General features: G+C 32.4%; 1 protein-coding gene across 3 annotated transcripts in view; it reads left to right on the top strand.

Annotated features, from left to right (window-relative positions):
* Nucleotides 1-20279, top strand: part of GRID2 (glutamate ionotropic receptor delta type subunit 2) — a 1244053-nt gene that overhangs the window by 503705 nt on the left and 720069 nt on the right. The window contains exon 2 of one of the 3 annotated variants that reach the window (XM_036227699.1): nt 12378-12477. The exons of the other annotated variants lie outside the window; for them this stretch is intronic. The gene's annotated coding sequence lies outside the window, so the exon portion shown is untranslated. The remainder of the gene's footprint in view (nt 1-12377; nt 12478-20279) is intronic. 3 annotated transcript variants of the gene reach the window in all.

Raw genomic sequence — 20279 nt, 5'->3', positions numbered from 1 at the left:
TCTACATATCGCTTTGGGTATTAATATCATTTTAATAAGGTTGAGTCTTCCTACCCATGAGCATGGTATTCGCTTTCATTTGTGTCTTCTTCAATTACTTTTTTCAATGACATAATATTCAGAGAATAGGTCTTTTACCTCTTTGGTTAATTTGATACCTAGATATCTTCTTGTTTTTGATACAATTGTAAATGGGATTGCTTTCTTAGTTTTTTTTTTCCTGATACTTCATTATTGATGTATAAAAATGTAACCCATTTCTGAAAATTAATTTTGTATCTTGTTACTTTATTGAATTCACTTATCACTTCTAACAGATTTTTTGGTGAAGTCTTTAGAGTTCTCTATATATAGTATCATGTCATCTGCAAATAATGACAGTTTTACTTCTTCCTTTATTTCTCTTTTATTTCTCTTTCTTATATGATTTCTGTAGCTAGGACTACCAATACAATGTTGAATAGAAGTGCTGAAAATGGGCATCCTTGTCTTGTTCCTGCTCTTAAGGAAAATATTTTAGCTGTTCCCTATTGAATGTGATGTTAGCTGTAGATTTGTCATATATGACCTTTAGTATGTTCAGGTATTTTTTCTCTATTCTCACCTTGCTGAGAGTTTTAATCATAAATGGATGCTGCATTTTGTTGAATGCTTTTCCTGCATGCATTGATGTGATCATATGGTTTTTATCTTTTAATTTGTTAAAGTGGTTTATCACATTAATTGATTTATGGATATTAAACCAACACTGCATCTCAAGAATAAATCCAACTTAATCATAGCATATGATATTTTAATGTATTGCTGAATTCAGTTTGTTAATATTTTGTTGAGGGTTTTGTATCAACATTTATCAGAGATATTGGCCTATAGATTTTGTTTATTTATTTATTTTTGTAATGTTTTGGTTTTAGAATCAAAGTAACAGTAGCCTCACAAAAAGAGTTAGGAAACTTTCTGTCCTCTTGAATTTTTTCAAATAATTTAAGAAAAATAGGTGTTGATTCTTCTTTGAACGTTTGGTAAAATTCACCTATGAAACTGTCCGGTTCTTGACTTTTCTTTTTTGAAAATTTTTTGATTACTTATTCGATTTCATTGGCGATTATTGGTGGCTTCAGATTTTCTGTTTATTTCTAGGAATGTATTTATTCCTTCAAGATTATCCAATTTGTTGGCGTACACTTTGTTGTAGTATGTTTTTATAATCTTTTGTATTTCTCTGGAGTCCATAGTTACTTCTCTTTCATTTCTATTTTTATTTATTTGGCTTCTCTTTTTTTCTTGATTATTCTGGTTAAAAGCTTATCAATTTTGTCTATCTTTTCAAAGAAACAGCTCTTGGTTTCATTGATCTTTTTTATTGTTTTTCTAGACTCTATTTTATTTATTTCCATTCTGATTTTTATTATTTCTTTCTTTCTACTCTCTTTGAGTTTTGTTTGCTGTTTATTTTCTAGTTCTTTTAAGTTTAAAGTTAGATTATTTATTTGAGATTTTTCTTTTTTCTTGAGGTAGGCTTGCTATGAATTTCCCTCTTAGGACAGTTTTTGTTGTGTCCCAAAGATTTTTTCATCATTTGTTTTTATTTTCATTTGTCTCTAGGTATCTTTTGATTTCATTCTCGATCACATTGTTAACATATTCATTGTTTGGTAGCATGTTATTTAGCCTCCATGTGTTTGTGTATTTTCCAATTTTTTCTTGTAGTTGATTTCTAGTTTTATATCATTGCGGTCAGAAAAGACACTCGATATGATTTCAATCTTCTTAATTTATTGAACTTGTTTTGTGTCCTAACATGTGGTCTATCCTAGAAATTGTTTTATGTGCACTTTAGAAGAATGTATACTCTGCCACTATGGGGTGAAACAGTCTGAAAATATCAATTAAATCCACCTGGTCTAGTGTCTCATTTAAGGCTGCTGCTTCCTTGTTGATTTTCTGTGTGGAAGATCTGTCCATTGGTGTCAATGGAGTGTTAAGGTCTCCTACTATGAGTGTATTACTGTCTATCTCTCCCTTTACATCAGTCAATAATTGCTTGATATGTATAAGTGGTTCCTATGTTGGGTGTGTATGTATTCACCAGAATTATGTCCTCTTGTTATATTAATCTCTTTATCATTATGTAACAGTCTACTTTGTCTCTTATATAGCTTTTGTTTTAAAGTCTGTTTTATGTGATATAAGTATTGCCATGCAAACCTTTTTTTCATTTTCATTTGCATGAAATATCTTTTTCCATCCCTTTATTTTAAGTTTGTGTATGTCATTTGATCTAAAATGTGTCTCTTGTAGACAGCATATGTGTGGGTATTATCTTCTTATCCATTCAGGTATCCTATATCTTTTGATTGAAGCATTTAATCCATTCACATTTAAAGTGACTATTGATAAGTGTATAGTTCTTGCCATTTAATTATTTATATCTATGTTTTTTTCCCCTTCTTCTTTTCACAAAAGTACCCTTAACATTTTTTGTAGCACTGGCATGTTGGTGATGAATTTCTTTAGCTCTTTATCTCACCTTACATTTTAATTGATAGCCTTACCGGGTACATAGAATAGATAGGTTCTTATTTTTCATCACTTTAAATATTTTGTGCTAACTCCTTCTGGTCTGCAAAGTTTCTATTGAAAAGTCAGCTGACATTCTTATGGAAGTATCATAAGTAACTAACTGCCTTTCTCTTGATGCTTTTAAGATTCCTTCTTAGTCTTTAACCTTTGGCATTTTAATTATGATGTCTTGATGTGGATCTGTTTGGGTTTCTTTTGTTCAGGACTCTTCGGGCTTTTTGAACTTGTATGTCTAATTCTTTTGCCAGATTCGAGAAGTTTTCCATCATTATTTCTTCAAATAGGTTCTCAATCCCCTGCTTTCTCTCTTCTCCTTCTGGTACCCCTATGACGTATACATTGGATACTTGATGTTGTACCAGAGATCTCCTACACTTTCCTTATTTTTTAAAAATTCTTTTTCTCTCTGTTGTTCTTATTGGATATTGTCTGCTACCTTGTCTTCTAACTCACTGATTCAGTCCTCTGCTTCATCTAATCTACTATTGATTACTTCTAGTGTGTTCTTCATTTCAGTTATTGCATCCTTCATTTTTGACTGGTTCTTTTCTATGGTTTCTATGTCCTTTTGTATGTTTACTGTCCATATGTTGAAATCCTTGCTAAAATCATATATTATCCCCCTGAGTTCACTGAACATCCTTATAACCTATGATTTGAACTTCATCTCTGGTAGATTGCTTGCCTCCATTTCATTTCATTTTTTTTTTCTTGAGTTCTTTCCCACTGTTTAATTTGCAGCATGTTTTCTCATTTGTAGTTGCCTCTCTGTATTTGTTTCTGTGTTTTAGAAAGATTTGTTACATCTCCCAGCTTTGGCCGGGTGGCCTTTTGTAGTTGGTATCCTGTGTGGTCCAGTGGCACAGTCTCTCTTATCACCTATGGAAGGGGCTCTAGGCATGTTCCTTGTGTGGGGTGTGTGAGCATTTTCATGTCGTAGCTAAGACTTGATTGCTGTTAGCATGTAAGTGGATGGGATTGACTCTCAGGTTGACTGGCTTTGGGGATTAGACATGCCCACAGGGTATGAGCTGGTATGTGGGGGTTGTCGCCTTAGAGTTGGACTTGCCCCAGCAGGTTCCTGTACCTGTGGAGACCACCCTTTGGGTATGTCACCTATGGGACTAGTCAGGTGGTGCTTCGTTGTGCCAGCTGTCCATCAGACCTCGTGGCTGAAAGAGTCTTTGGATGGTACAGAAGTTGGGTGGAGTGGGAACCCAGGGAGTCACCAGAGTGTAGTGAGCCTATTTTATCCAGCTAATGAAGATTCAGAATTGTTGCCAGTGCTGAGCTTTTGGCCTCCTGTAAAAGTCTCAGATCACAGTGAGGTCAGCTGCCCACCATCTCAGGCCCATAAACCTTTGCAGTCTGCCCAAGAGGTACTGTAGCTTGGGCTAGTGTCAGTGGCCCACCACCAAAAGTCTCTCCCAAAATGTGAAGGCTATGTGTGGGCCGCACAAAATGAGAACTGTTGTTTGCTGGCAAATATGTGGCCCAGAGAAATCACAAGGTGGGGCTGCCTAGCAACAAACTTGCCCGGGGTAATTTGTGGGTTGGGTGGGGCAGAATCTCAGAGAGACAAGGGGTGGAGCTCGCCAATCTCACTGGGCCAATGCAGCTTCAGAATTGGCTGTGCAGTAGGTGGGTTCAATATAGGCAAGATGACGCCTACCCGGGAAGAGGAGGAGGAACCCTGACAAAGGAACAGTGGTAGCTGTTCCTTAAGCCTTTGGCCTAGTTCCACACAACTCAGTCTTTCCCCATATGTCTCTTGCACCACTGGAGATGCTTGTAAGTTTCGGCCGCTCAACAGACAGAGTCTGACTCATGATTAACGGGCGTCATTTATTGAAAGGCAAGTGGTCCCAGGCTAGATTCTCTGGTCCTGAGGAAAGAGGCCAGAGAACTCCCACCGGGGCGGGGTCAGGACAAGGTTTTAAGGGTCATGTCCAGGAAGGGGAAGATTCAAAAAAGACAAAAGCACAGCCTGGGGCTCTTTCATTAGGGCAGCGGTTTGGCACCACAGCTGTAATCCTGGCACCCGAGGATTGGTCCATGGGCATCAGGTGGCTAGCAGGGGGGAGCTAGGGGCGGGGACCTACCCCTGGGGCCTTTTCCAGGAGCATTAGCCTTACAATGCTGACCCTCCCTTGGAGCCCAGGGTGAGTGTCTGCGAGCGAATGAATCTGTGTATAGGCCCTTTAAGTGGGACTTTTGGGTTTTGAGATTTTGTCTCAACAAGACAGCCAGAATTCCCACTGATTTTTACAGTCAGATTTTGTGAAACTCCTCTTCCTGGGACTGGAACCCTGGGCTGAGGAGCCTCTGTGTGGGGCTAGGGCCCCTCCCTCCTTCAGGGGTACCTCTGCAGCCATACTCTTTCCCAGTCCTCACCCATCACACTCAGGTGTGGGACCAGCCCATTTTGCATCTCCGCCCCTCCCACCAGACTCTACATGGATTCTTCTTTATATCCTCAGATGTATGTGTTATGATCAGCTAGACTTCAGGTAATTCCCAAAGTTGATTGTTTTATAAATTGGTTGTAATTTTAATGTGGTCATGAGAGGAAGCAAATCTTGCTTTTCAATAGCTCACCATCTTAACCCCCCTCATCTCCCACTTTCTTGATAATGCCTTTTGATACACAAAATAGTTTAACTTTGATATAATCTAACTCATTTATTTTTTTCTTATTGTTGCTCATGCTTATAGTATGAAACTGTTACCCAATAAAATGTCGTAAAGATTTTCCTCTGTTTTCTTTGAAAAATCTCTGAAATTGTTTTCACTTTTGTATGTACATCTGTTCATTGTAAGTTAACTTTTATATGGTGTGAACTAGGGGTCCACCTTCATGGTTTCACATATGACTATTCAGTTGTCCTAGGACCATTTGCTTAAGAGACTATTCTTGGCTTTATCAAATGGTTTTGGCCCCATTGTTGACAATCAGTTGATCATAGACACTGGGTTTATTTTTGTCCTCTCAATTGTATTCCATCATTCCTTGCGTTCATCCTTATGCCAAAACCACATTGTATTAATTATTTGTGTTTTGTAATAAGTTTTGAAAGCAGGACAAGTCAATCCTCCAAGTTATTTTTTTTCAAGATTGTTTTGTTTAGGGGCCTCTTGCATTTCCATATGAGATTTAGTGTGAACTTTTACATTTTTGCAAAAGAATCATTGAGACTTTGCTAAGGATTGTATTGAGTCTCTAGATTGCCTTTGGTAGTGTTGTCTGTTAACAGTATTCTTTCAATCTATGAACACGCAGTGTGGTTGCATTAGGTCATCTATGGTTAAATGTTTTCCAAAGTGTTTTTGTCTTCATGCTTTTATAAATGGGATTATTTTCTTAATTTACATTTTGCATTATTCATTGGAGATGTTTAGGAACAAAACCAATTGTTGTGTTTTGATCTTGCACCCTGCAACTTTGCTGACTTTATTTGCTCTAATAATTTTTGATTCTCTGTAATTTTCTTTATATAGCATCATGTCATCTGTGAATGTAATTTTACTTTTATTTCTCAAAATTTTATCTATTTCTCTTTCTTGCCTAAGTTCTAGCAAGAACTTCTAGTACACTGTTAAGCCACAGCAGCAAAAGTTGACATCCTTGTCTTGTTCTTCATCTACAGGGAAAGTGTTTAGTCTTTCCTCATTAAGTATGATGGTAGCTCTGGGTTTTTCATAATGCCTTTTATCATGTTGAGGAACTTTCTTTCTGGTCTCAAGTTTTTAAATGTTTTTTTATGATGAAAAGTTGTTAGATTTTTGTCAGATACATTATCTCTGCACCAAAAGAAAAGAAATTCTGTTTTATTTTTGCCTTCATTTTTTAATGTGGTATACTACATTGATTGATTTTGTATGTTAAACCACCCTTGCATTTTTGGAATAACTTCTATACAATCATGATATATAATCCTTTTAATAGGGTTCTAGATATGGTTTACTAGTAATTTTTGAAGATTCATAGGTTCTCTTTCGATTGAGAATATTTTCTTACTGATAACTTAAACCTGCTTTATCAATTTCTCTGGTTTTATTTCAAAAAAAATTTTAAAAGACCCCTTATAAAGATTTTTTCTTATCCACGAGTTCAAATTTAAATCCCTTTGGATTATTTTTCATAAGAGGAATTTTTTTTTTTTTCCTGATACTGCCTATTGATTCTGTCTCCAAATCTATTTTTAATTGAGATGTCTAAAGCACAGTATAATAATCATCCTAGCTGTTTGGTGTCAAGAGTAATGGGAGGAATATTGTCAATCTTTCTAATGTAACCCATTTTATATTTTATCCATATCAGTGCATGAGCTTTGACAGTTGCTTTAATTGTAAATCAGTATGTTTTTTCTACAAGTCACTGACCTAACCAGAATATAGAACATAAAATATTTATCCTTTGGAGTATACTGTCAATTTGCAGCTTCTGATGCATCGATTATAAGATATGTATACATGGGTTCCAAGTACCTACGGAATGTCTTTTCAAAAGATGTCATATTTACTTCTCTATTCATAGATTGTATTAAATCTATGAGTGATTGCTTTTTTGTTAAATTTATTTGAGTGACATTGGTTAATAAAATTATATAGGTTTCAAGTGTACAATTCAATAATACGTCATCTGTATGAATGATTGCTTTTGTTTAGATTGATTATTCATTTTTACTAGTCTTTGGGGACTAGTTGAAAAATTTTCTGATTATCTAAATTTGAAATCGGAGTTTAACATTCTTGTTAAAACCTTCATTCATTAAGCATGTTTTCTTAGTTAATTATATTGTTGTCATACATCCCCAAGTAATTTCCTACGTGGCGATGCCTGTGAGATATAATTTTGAGTTCTTACACATGTGAACATCATTTTATTCTATGCTCATCCGTGATTTATAGTTTACTATAGTATAAATTAGATGATTTTAAAGTTATTTTCTCTGTTGTTCCATGGAATTAAACATTGGTTAAGACACTGATATCAACCATGCTATCATGTCTTTGTAAATTACCTGGGTTTTTTTCAGTGGAGAAGGTTTAGAATCGACTCAATAGTTTTTGCTGCTCTAAAGATGTACACAAATGTGACTAGTTATTTATATTTTTAAATTATTATCCGTTGAGCTATATAGTCAGTGAATACTGTAAATCTTTAATTCTTGGTAATTACATTCTTTTTTTTTTTTCTGGTATGTTTATCCTTCGTTTTCTCTATTTCTGTAAGCTAAAGAACTACTAATGGTCATTGCAAAGGTTTTATTAAGGAGCATTACGATCCATGCTTCCCCCTTCAGTTTGTCCCAGACCATTTTTAAAGAACAATTTGAGTTGTTTGTTTATTTTGAAACAGAATTGAACTGACTGCCATTAGTCCTACAAAGGATGGTGGTGGAACACAGTCGATAGAAATATTTTCAGTTAATCATCTTGTTTTTGGCTTTTTTACTGCCTGCTCTCCTGGATTCATCAAGTCTTCCTCCCAACCCTTCTGAAGACTATTTTAGGAAAGATTCGTGTGTCCTTTACTTCAGTCCTTTTCATAATTTTTTTTTTTACTCCTATTACCTGCATTGTGCTTTATGAGTCGATACCTTTCCACCTGCCTTATAGAAATTTGTTGAAATGTCTAGTTTGTTGATAACCTACCACTTATTCTCTTCATTTTCATGGCTTACAACTTTTAAAAATACCTTTACTATCACAATTTAAGTCTCTTGGAGGGGAGAAAAATAATTACATTTTTTCAGTCCATCTTCTTCAATCAAAGATTTTCTTAACACAATTCACTGACACATGGCATTTGGGCATATGATAGATTTTATTGAAGTTTTGGAAGACAGAGGTTCCTGAAAGCAATTTATTCTTATTGTAGCACATACTTGTTCCCAAAAGTCATTTGACTATTTTTTCTCTTGTATTATTTGACTACTGCTTTCTGTTATTAGCCTGCATTCTTATTATCTGCTCCTCTGTTATCTATCCCATAGCCTAAATATAGTTACATTGTTATACATATTATTTTATCTGTATCTTTTTTTTTCTTATTTCTTTCTAACTATATCCTCAGGAATTCTCCTTCTTTTGAAATAGCTTATCCAAATATTTTCCCAAACACTTTCTTTCCAAAAAGAAATCCTAGCAACACCTGTATCATTTGTTTGTTTTAATCCTGCTTCTTTATAAATTCCAATGCTTTGTTTGTGCTACTATGAAAATACTACTATATAGTACTTAGTAATATTGATATTAGCTTATTGTATTCATAAATACTCCCTCATCCTCAACACATAAACTGCTTTCAGCAAGGGAGACACCATATATAAGGTGGACATAGAAAATACCACAACTTTCTATACCTTAGAGCTATGGCTTCAAAACTTAACATCCATCAGAATCAGCCAAAGGACTTGGTAATAAACGAATTTCTGGGTCACATCCCATAATTTTTGATTCAATAGGTCTGTATGGAGCCTGATAATTTCCATTTTTATTAAGCTCATAGGTGACTCTGATACTGCAGATCTAGGGACTATGATAGGAGAACTATTGCCTAGAGTAGCTCAGACATCCTGAGTGTGAGAGATAGAGGGATTTAGAGAAAGTCCAAATATGTCAATAGTTTCTGAAAGCTTTACCACATGTAACTGTGACATGTTAATATTTCCAATAGATAGTCAACAGCATAAAAAGATATTTGAGAAGGACATAGTAGACAGTTGGATGTATTTATATGATTAGTGGTTTCACACTCTGGTAAAATGTGTCAAAGTGCTTATAAGCATTAAGCTTCAACTAATTGTTGCAAATACTATGGGGACTATACAAACAACATAGAAATTAAAATGGGCTTCATACTCTTTGTCAGCATTTATGGTTTCTACTTGTAGGCCCAATATTTATGAGTTTTTTCGTACTAATATGAAAGACATACTTATTAAGATTGTATTTCTAACAAAATAAAGCTGTTCCTCCCCTAGTAATCATAAAGTGTATAACAGTAAAATCAGAATTGCAGATTTCCCATTGCATAGAGCAATAACATGACTGTTCCCTGTGGAATAGTTAAGTTACATTATCGAAGGATTTTTATTATTAAAAAGTGAACTTGAAAAGTGTCAGAATTACATTTTTTTAACAACTAATTATATTTATGACTTTTAAGACAAGTTATAGCACGAACAAATGTCTACTTTATGAGAATAGATTGGAATTAATGAAAAAATACTTCAAGAACATATATAGCTTTCCGACACCCCTTGTTTGTCTGTGTGTGTGTGTGTGTATGTGTGAGATGTAGTCAATACAGAACATTTTTTATAACATCACTAAAACTAAAAAGAATGCATTAGAAAAGCTGCCTTCCACATTATGTTTATCAACAAGATTTTATAATTTTACTTGATGAGCTGTATTTTTGATTGATTACTTCCAGTGTAATAATAAAATGAAGCTCATGCTCTTTTTCAGTTTAATTACTTTTTGTAAAAAAAAAAATATTTAACATTATATTATCAGCCTTTTCCATGACAGCAAACATGCTTCTGAAACATGATGTTTTAATGCCCAAACAATATTACACCATGTAATTGTGGCATAAATTAAGCATGTCTCTCTATTGTTGAGAATTTCCTTTACAGTACATCCTGAGAGTGAAATTTCTGAATTAATGTATAAATATATTTATGACTCAGAATAAATTTTTGCAAAAAAATAAGTAGCAACTAATATTCATACCTAGAGTGAGAATGTATGTTCTACAGAACACTTTGAAATAAATACTACCTTTTATCATTTTATTTACATTTTTACCTATTTGGTAGGAAAAATCATAGCATGTCACTGTAATTTTAATTTTTTTCATAACTTTATGTGTGATAAACAATTTTTAATTTTTAGGTTGTTTTCTTCTTAGTTTAAAATACAGCAATGGATTTTGTGAGTATAATCTATTAATAAAAGCAGGGAAAGAATTACTAAGATTCTGCAAAGAAAGATTACTTTTATAATATTTTTCTATTTAAATCTGCAAGCATAAGGCAAATCTATGTATGAATGCTATAGCTCATGTTAGTATATGAGAATTATAGATCTCTCTCTTTTTTTCTTTTTTCCCCATCTGCTTTTTATGCACTAAAGAAATGTTTATTTAAACTCACTCATCAAATTCAGAATCAGTGCATAATTATATGGTTAAGAAAAACTATTCAAATGTGATCCAAAATATGATATATGAATGATGTATTGCCTAGAATTAATTCTCTTTAATTTTTTAGGCAATAGAACACATTATAAACTAGTTGAGCATGTGTATTTGCTTTACAGTTTCCCAAATTAAAATCTTCTCATTTGCAAGTTGAAGCATGATGAGTTAAAACCTTTGAGAACACAAATGGAGATGTCACATGAGAATGAAATCTGGAACATTTAACCTTCAGATTTATTCTGTCACTTTTCTAGGTCTATATGAATCAGCTATAAATTGTGTGGCTTTTAATCTTCATTTTCTGATTGGAAACAAATATGAGACTTTATGTATATATACGTCTATGTGCACATATATTTTATTTATTTATTTATGCATGCATATATATTTTTCCCAGGAAGAAATACATTAAGTCCAAACAACTCATTAGTAAACATCATATGTGTGTATATGTGTGTTTGTGTGAGCTGGGCGTTCTTTTTCTCAGATATCAGTCCTATGAGTGTGCAACAATATGAGAGGACCCCTGAAAGGGATCTGGAGGGATCATTATTATACAATTAGACAGTAGTGATGTGTGTGTGGGAGGGAGGGAGGAATAGGAAGAGAGAAGGAGGAAGGGAGAAAATTTGTGGAGTAACAACTTTTTTTAAATGAGATAGATTAAATAGAACTAATTGTTGAATTTATAATTATTAAACATTTAGATATTAAGGACAAATTTATAAATGAAACAGAATATAATATTTTAGAAAAAGATTACTGAATGAGAAGCTAATGTAGCCTTAGAACTTCAGAGGTAACTGAATTTTAGTTTACGATTGGCTCTCTTCCAACAGTAAAATTGGCAGAGTTCAGATAGTGAGCTAAATGTGACCCTGCTGAGATAAGAAATGGGAAAAAATAGAAAAAGTAATTGCTTTAGCAGTGATCTTGTTTGGAAGTGATGGATTCTTTCAGGTAGAATTTGGTAACCTTTCTGTCCCTGGCACACTCTTTTAAGCACTCTAGGAGGCCAAATATCTCTGTCTAGGGAGGTGGAAACTCTTTAGAAACATGTTACTATCCTAAATATTGCAACTAAACTGATCTTAGTATAGTCAAGCACCAAGGATTGTTTTTCTATATATCCGTGAGCATGAGGTGAAGGGGAACCATCTTCTAAAGATTTTTCTATCTGATACTCTTCAGGATCTAATAAGATCAGTCAACTTCAGATAAATGCCCTGATGCTGAACCTGCAATTGGTCATCAACCTCTGCTAGCACATTTGTCTTTAGCTGTTCTCACAGAGGGAATGGCGGAGTATGTTTAGGACAAAAGAAATGACTATTTTTATATGCCTATTTGAGATAGCAAACAAGATGAGTCAATAAAGATATAGCAAAGTTTGGCTTTTGAATTTGTCCTGATTTTGCTCCTCTGCCCAGCTGCACATGTTTGGGAAACTAATCATTTACTTTGACAGATTTATTCTACATTACACTTTCTACTGAGTTTTCTGAAAAAGCAAAAAGTATTTTGTCCTCTGGCATTCACACACCAGGTGGTCTAATTTTTGCGTGTTGGCTCACAATAGGTGTTTGGAGGTTTTCTCCCTGACCTGAATCGATTCTCCAACTGACAGAGCAAAGTAAATCTTGGACAAAATCAACAAAGAATATGTTTCCACTAGCAAGGTCAGTGTAAATTATGGAGGATTTATGTACTAAGGTGATGTATTAGAATCCTATGAGTGCTTTTGTTTGAATAGAAATATCAAAATATAAATTGTATTGACTTACACTATTTTTTCAGTCCAGTTTCGATTATTAGTTAATATTGCTTCACTCCCCTGATGCTTCATTAGTTTCACAACTAGGACTTGGGCAGCATTCCTGCTCATTCCCAGAAGAAATGGTATTAGTTATAGATAATTCTTCCTAGGATACTTCCTCTGATAGTGGCACCAAGCAAGCATGGCAGTGGGATACATTTGCCTTCCTAATCAAAAGTTAGTCCTTGATTCTGTCTCACTCTCCATTATTTATATGAAGCGTTGAAAATGTACTTAAGCTTTATAATTTTGACATCATTTGAAGTAATGTACACTAGGAAAATATTGCCTTTTAGGTAACTTAGACTCTTTCTTTCTTTCTTTCTTTCTTTCTTTCTTTCTTTCTTTCTTTCTTTCTTTCTTTCTTTCTTTTTCTTTCTTTCTTTCTTTTCTTTTTTATTTTTAATAAAAGTACCTAATTGTATTTCGATTATGGGATGCTCCCATATACTACTCTTTTGAGAATTACTTGGCAAGTCCACATTTGTCATTTATATTGATCATGGTTTCAAAGGTTTTGTTCCTCTTCACTTCCAATATTTTCCTTTTCTATTATAAAACCCTAATTTTTTTTTTCTATTCTAAAATGAACTCTTTATAGTTTTCTTGGAAGGCACCCTAGTTTTCTGACATCTTTTTGCAGAATAACAAGAACCACTCTATTAGAGATATATATGTTCAATGGATTTTACCTAAGTGAAGATAGGTAAATGTTTTCTGGTATTTTCAATATATTTTTGATTATCTCTATGCCTTTCATTACTGCAACAGAATTATCATTAAGCTTTCTGTTAGATTTCTAAGCTTATCAAATGAAAGGAAATGCACCTCTATAGATTTTATGGTGTGCCATGTAAAATAATCCAAAAATTAACAACAGAATATTTTCTTTTAAATATATAATGTATTCACATGTTCAAATTTTAAAAAGCATAAAGCCCAGTGACTAGTTTTCTTCTCACCTCTGTGGCCCAATCACCCATTTCTTTTTCTAGGGATATGTAATATATAAACAAGCAAATCCTAATTTCATATCCTTTTTTATTTAGATAGCTTCATTCTACACACCTTGTTCTACACCTCGCTTCAAGTATTTAATGCATTTTGGATAACAATCCTTTATTCTTGAAGAGTTTTATATTCTTCCATTGCATGAGTAATTTATTTCACCTATCCCCTAAGGATTTCCCAATCTTTTTTTATTAACATCAATGATTCATTGAAATGTTGTATATATATATATATATACACACAACATATGTGCAATAAAGTAGAGGATAATTTTCATTGATTTATTGCCATGTTGCCCTCTGAAGGAGTTGTACCAGTGCATATTTAGTCCAGCAATCTTTGGGAACATTTGTTTTCCTACATATTCACTAAGTAACCTAACAAGATTATAGATCTTAATCAATCTGATAGATAGGGAGGGTAGATCTCTACGAGTTAAAAATATTTTATACTATATGCTATTTGATTGAACTACTTTCTGGTGACTTTTACCATGTAACTTTTAAAAGTTAATTTAATTTGGCATTTTGTGGTGTTTTTGTGGTCCGATATTGCTCATTTATGTGATGATTTCGTGAATTCTTGACAAGAAAATAATTTCCTTTGTATATAGTGTATATTATATAAATATGTTATAAATTTTATAATTTAAATTTATATCCTTATTTTTGTATACTTTATATTATTTCTTACTTGGTATATACTGCATATGCTTACTTTTATCAATTTTATCTGTCACATATTTTCTCTTTCATGTACTTCTTTATTCATAGACAACTTTGAATATCATAATAATTATTATTCTACATTTTTCTTGAATTTCCTGAAATCCATCTTTTATAACTTTATTGTGTTTTGCACATTTTTGCATTAAAAGTGTACTTTTTACTGCATTTAATAACTCCATTATAAATTGAAAATTATTTGCAACTAATATTATCAATTCTTTCTATTTTCCCCATTCTTTTGCTTTTAAACTTTCTTTGTAATTCTATTTTACATATTCTTTTTATATATCATAAACCAAGTTTTCTTAATATCCCATTTTAAGTTTTTTTATATTTTAATAAGCAAATTTATCAATTTATATTTATAGGCCATATATATTTCTGAAAGTGACATATTGATTTAAAAATTATTCCCTTGTTTTTGTGATCTTATAATTTTCAGGAGAGTTACTGTACTTTTCTCAATTCTACTTTCTTAAAAATATTCAGAAATTATAATCTAAACATGAATGGTTTTATATTATTACACTAACTCTGATCATTTATGCATAAATATGCTATATTGTATTCATTGACCCTAAGCATTTATTTTTTCTGATTCTAGAAGAAAAGCCCATAATATTTCAAAGGTACAATTTTATTAAGAGGGATTTGATAGCTTTTTTGAAAAATGTTGTGGGTAATTAGGAAGTCAGTGATGGCAAAGTGACTAGATAACACAATTGCAAAACTCAGTGTATAATTCAGTCTTTGAACAAGCCAAGGAAGAATCCTCCCCCTGCCCATTTTGGACTTCTCATGTTTCAGCCTGCTTTTGCCATTGTGTTTTATTTCATAATTCTGTAAATCTTGTACTTGAGTGTATTTATTTTCTGGCCTGCTTATAACAAAGTACCACAAACTGGGTCGCTTGAAACAACAAAACTTTATTGTCTCATAGTTCTTAAGCTAAAAGTAAAAATTTGAGATGTCAGTAGAGCTATGCTCACTCTGAAACTCACAGGAGAGAATCCTTTGCCTTTTCCTAGTTTCTAGTAGTGGCCATCATTCCTTGGCTTTCAGCTCTATCACTCCAATCTTCACTTCTGTTTTCATGTTGAATTGGGTTACATCTTCACTTTACCACGTCTGTAACATTCGTATTTATGTGTAAGATCCCATTCACAGTTATTGGGAGTTATAATTTTAACATTTTTTTTGGAGGGGAGTACAAATCAAACCATAACATTGAGCATTAGAAGGTAACCCCAAAGCTTCAGTAATCTTATGGAAATGATATCCCAGAGTAAACTCTATATTCTAGAATTTATTTTAATTGTATATATTATAACACTTACCTAAAACTATATGTAATATATGTCTATATGTTTAGGTCTACTATAAATATTGATGTGTTTAGCATTAGGAAAATTCGATAGGAAAATTTTCAAAAATTTCATTCAAATTGTTCTGAACTCAATCTGTGATCTCACTATTTTTGTCTGTCACATTAAATTGAGTAAGAAGTATATTTTTATAATATATTTTCTCTTTATTAATGATCAGCAAATTCAAACAGTGATTAGTTGATGTGATTCATTTCACTACATTTAATAGAATTTACTGACCAGAGTTATTACTTGAGCCTATCATCAGAGAACAAATCACAGCAAACAAATTTATAAGGGATCAGTGTGATGAATCTTTAGAAATGAATTCTCACCAAGAGTCCCAACCAGCTAAAGATGGCACACCATATTGTTTTATCTAAACTACATGTCAGTAGTAAAGTAAATTTCTAAAGCTGAATACAGGGATGTACTCTATTTTTATATCAGGGCTTTACAGGTTTTTTTAAATATATAAATTAATTTATGTCATTTCCTTTTCCTCCTATCATTTAGTGTAAAAGACATTTTTTTCTTCATTTTTAAATTATGTCATGCTGATTCTCAAGATTTTTATGAAGTGTGTTCCTATAATATTTACTATATTTACTATTATTTGCTATATTTACTAAATATTTACGATAATGTATGTCCTGGTATTCTTACTTGAACACAATGTCTTATTATGCAATATTTTAACAGTTTCCACATGAATTCAAGTGCAGTGGACACATACATATACACACATATGTGTGCTCATGTATGCATGTGCTCACACACACATACACACATACATGCAAAACACAAATTCCAAAGCACATTGTAAGAGAGTTACAGATAATCAAGCCCTCCTCTAAATATAGGTAGGAGAAATTATTGTCTTGACCACACTGTTGTAATTGATTGAATTTTATAAAGTACCTACCCTATCCCAGAAACTATGCTAAGTTTTAGAAATAGCAGTATAGACCTTATCTTCAATGATTCACAGTAAAATAATTATGCTATATGAAAAATTCAGTAGGAAACTCTGATTATAAGTGATAAAAATCTGTATCTAAAGAAGTCATGAATTTCTTCTCTATATAACGTACTCTACCAAGTACTATCCAATATAGCAGGGATACAGAGTAAGAGTTCACTAAACTGGGGAGACAAAGCTGCAGGTGTAATGTCAAGTTATAGTATAAGAAAAATGCAAGATATTAAAATTAATTGCTTTATAAGCCATATAAGTGGTATGATAATACTTGGTGTGAGTTCAGGTGAAGTGTAATCATTTTGACCAAAAGGGATGGGGTGGACCATGCAGAAGACAAAGCCTTTCACTTATATTTTAGACAAATAGAATTTAGATAAAATTTTAAGCTCATGATTCATATTATGCTATCTTCCACTCAGATTTCAGTGGACTCTGTGTCTTTCCCTTTTGAAAGCATAGGTAATAATTAGAGCTAACTTTAATGAATAGCTTATATGTCAGATATTGTCTTAAGCAGTTTAATGATTACAAGTATGCTCTGATATTCACACTATTATCATGCCCATTTTAGACAAGAAATTGAGGTTTGGGAGATTATGTAACTCTCCTTAGTTCACACACTTCAGAAATAATACCTGTAGTCTAACCCAAGCAGTCTATATTGGTGAATCCTACTGACAATTTAGAATGTCTTCCCACTTTAGGCAACAACCTAATACAGTTGGTCAGTAAGCTCAAATTAATGTTTTAAATGTAAAGCATCTCCCTTGAATTAATGTCTAAATTTTATTACATCTGGGAACAAAATGAATTGTAGTAGATTAATTAAGCAAACTAATTAACCTTATTCGCCATTTGCTTGGATTGATATTAAATCATAGAAGTCAACCTGTCAAATAATTATATAATACAAAAATGAACATAAGCTGTGAGTCAATTTTTTATTTAAATAAAAATTTTAAATGTGTACTAGTAAAATTCAAATATTCTTTTTGAAATTAAGATAAATTAGAAAAATTTTATATTTAGTTAAAAAAACATGTATTTATTAATTATACTTAATCTTGGCTATATAGATTTTATATCTATTTGCTATTGTTTATAAATATTTATTTGTTAATAAAAAAGTATAGTTCACCTTTGGAAATTAGAAGAGAGCACTCTATTACATATTACTTAATTTAAAGACTCACTATCAAGTATTTTTTTGAGTTTTAACATAATTCAAATTCAATTGGGATGCATTTTATTTACATAATGAAAAAAGCAGTTGGATATGTTTCAAATTCTGTAATTAATTATCTCTGTTGCACTAAGAGTTATGGAAATATCTGGGAAAATGTGCAGGGACAAAAATGTGCATAAATAAGAGAGAGCCATTTTGATGGCTTCAGTTTTTTTTTTTCTGTGGACGGTATGAATTCTTCTTGAAGTCTTCTCTGGCCATTCCATTCGGAAGTAATTTCTCATGTTTTGAATTATGATAAGAGTTATAGGATGCATCTTTGTTAACACTCTATCATATCTTGGGATTATTTGCTTAACTCCTACTTATTATAAATGTAAGCATCTCGATGTCAGGGACCCTGTGTATGTGTGTCATATAGAGCATCTAAAATAGATTCAGGTATGCAATGTGCTGTGGTGAATGGTGTGGTGAATAATTTTTCAATATCGTTTTTGCATAGAAAAAATTTGATGTGTAAAATTTGATGTGAGAAGCAGAGCTCAGTGATAAAACTATAGCAGATATTCATTATTAGGCTCTTATAGTGTCATACTCTTTCTATTCATAATCTTCTAATTTATACAACAGCCTCTAAATTGGTTATCATCTCCATTTTACAGATTAACAAACATAGAGTTGACAAAATTAAATTAGTTGGTAAAAATCCGGGCTCTGATATGGAAGTAGAATCACCATTTGATGACAAATCTGGTTTTCAATTCTACATCATTACTTTCTACATTCCATGTCTTGCTTCTGAATTAGTTTAGTAATAAACAGTTTGGAGCCCCAAAGCTAGACTATTAGGCCACCTAAATATAGAGACTACTTCTTGTCCCAATTAAATTAGTACAGAAAACATTATTATTCTTGAAAGAATTGTTTGGTAACAGTGTGTTTAGTTTTGTAGGAAACCACACAACTGTTTTCTAAAGTGACTCTACAATTTTGCATTCCTTCCAGCAATTAATAAGAGTTTCTTTTGCTCTGTATCCTCATCAGTATTTGATGTTGTCAGTGTTCTGAGTTTTGATCATTTTAGTAGATGTGTAGTGGTGTCGCATTGTTGTTTTAATTACATTTCTCTGATGACATATGACATCATATTCTTATTTGCCATATGTATATCTTCTTTGGTGAGATATCTGTTAAGGCCCTTGGCCCATTTTTTAAATTGAATTGTTAGCTTTATTATTATTGAATTTTATTAGTTGATTGTATATTTTGGATAACAGTTCTTTATCAAATGTAACTTTTGCAAATCTTTTCTCTCAAGCTGTACTTTGTCTATTCATTTACTTGACCATGTTTTTCTCAGAGCTGAAGTTTTGCAGTGTAATGTTTATTAAATTTAAAGCTTATTAATTATTTCTTTCAAGAATAATGCCTTTGTTATTGTGTTATACCTAAAGAGTCATTGCCATGCCCAAGGTCATCTAAGTTTTATAGTTTTGCATTTTACACTTGAATCTGCGATCCATTTTGAGTTAATTTTGTGAAGGGTGTTCGGTCTGTGTCTAGATTTTTTTTTTTTTTTTTTTTTTTTTTGCATGTGGATGTCTGGTGGTTCCAGCACCATTGTCTTGCCTTTCTTCTTTTGCCAGAGATCATATAACTATTTATTGGGCCTATTTATGGGTTCTCTATTCTGTTCCATCGATCAATTTCCCTTTTTTTCCCCCCACCAAAGCCACACTGTCTAGATTTCTGTAACTTTATAGTAAGTCTTAAAATTAGTCGCATCAGTCCTCCAACTTTGTTCTTGTCCTTCAATATTGTGTTGCCTTTTTTGGGTCTTTTGCCTTTTCATATAAACTGTGGAATTACTTTGTCAATAACCATAAAATAACTTACTGAGATTTTGATTGAGATGGGATTGAATCTATAGATAAGTTGAAATGAACTGACATTTTGACTATGTTGTATTCTATTCATGACTATGAAATATCTCCATTTATTAATTCTGCTTTGATCTCTTTCATCAGAGCTTTTTAGTTTTCCTCATATGGATCTTGTACACATTTTGTTAGATTTATATCAATATATTTCATTTTTTGTAAGGTGCTAATGTTAATGATATTATATTATTAATTTCAAATTGTACTTGGTCATTGCAGGTATACAGGAACAAGGTTAACTTCTGTATAATAACTTTATAACCTACAACATTGCTGTAATCACGTATAGTTTCAGCAGTTCTTTGGTTAATTCTTAAAGAATTTTTTAGATGGATGTTCATCTTCAAACAATGATCTGTATTTCTTCCTACCCAATCTGTATGCCTTTCATTCCCTTTTCCCGTCGTTTTTTTTTTTTTTTTTTTTTTTTTTTTTTTTTGCATTAGCTAGA

The sequence above is a fragment of the Rousettus aegyptiacus genome, unplaced genomic scaffold (assembly GCF_014176215.1).
Source record: "Rousettus aegyptiacus isolate mRouAeg1 unplaced genomic scaffold, mRouAeg1.p scaffold_m13_p_10, whole genome shotgun sequence".
Lineage (NCBI taxonomy): Eukaryota > Metazoa > Chordata > Mammalia > Chiroptera > Pteropodidae > Rousettus > Rousettus aegyptiacus.
The sequence above is the reverse complement of the archived record's forward strand: the minus strand, read 5'-3'. Positions and strand labels throughout refer to the sequence as shown.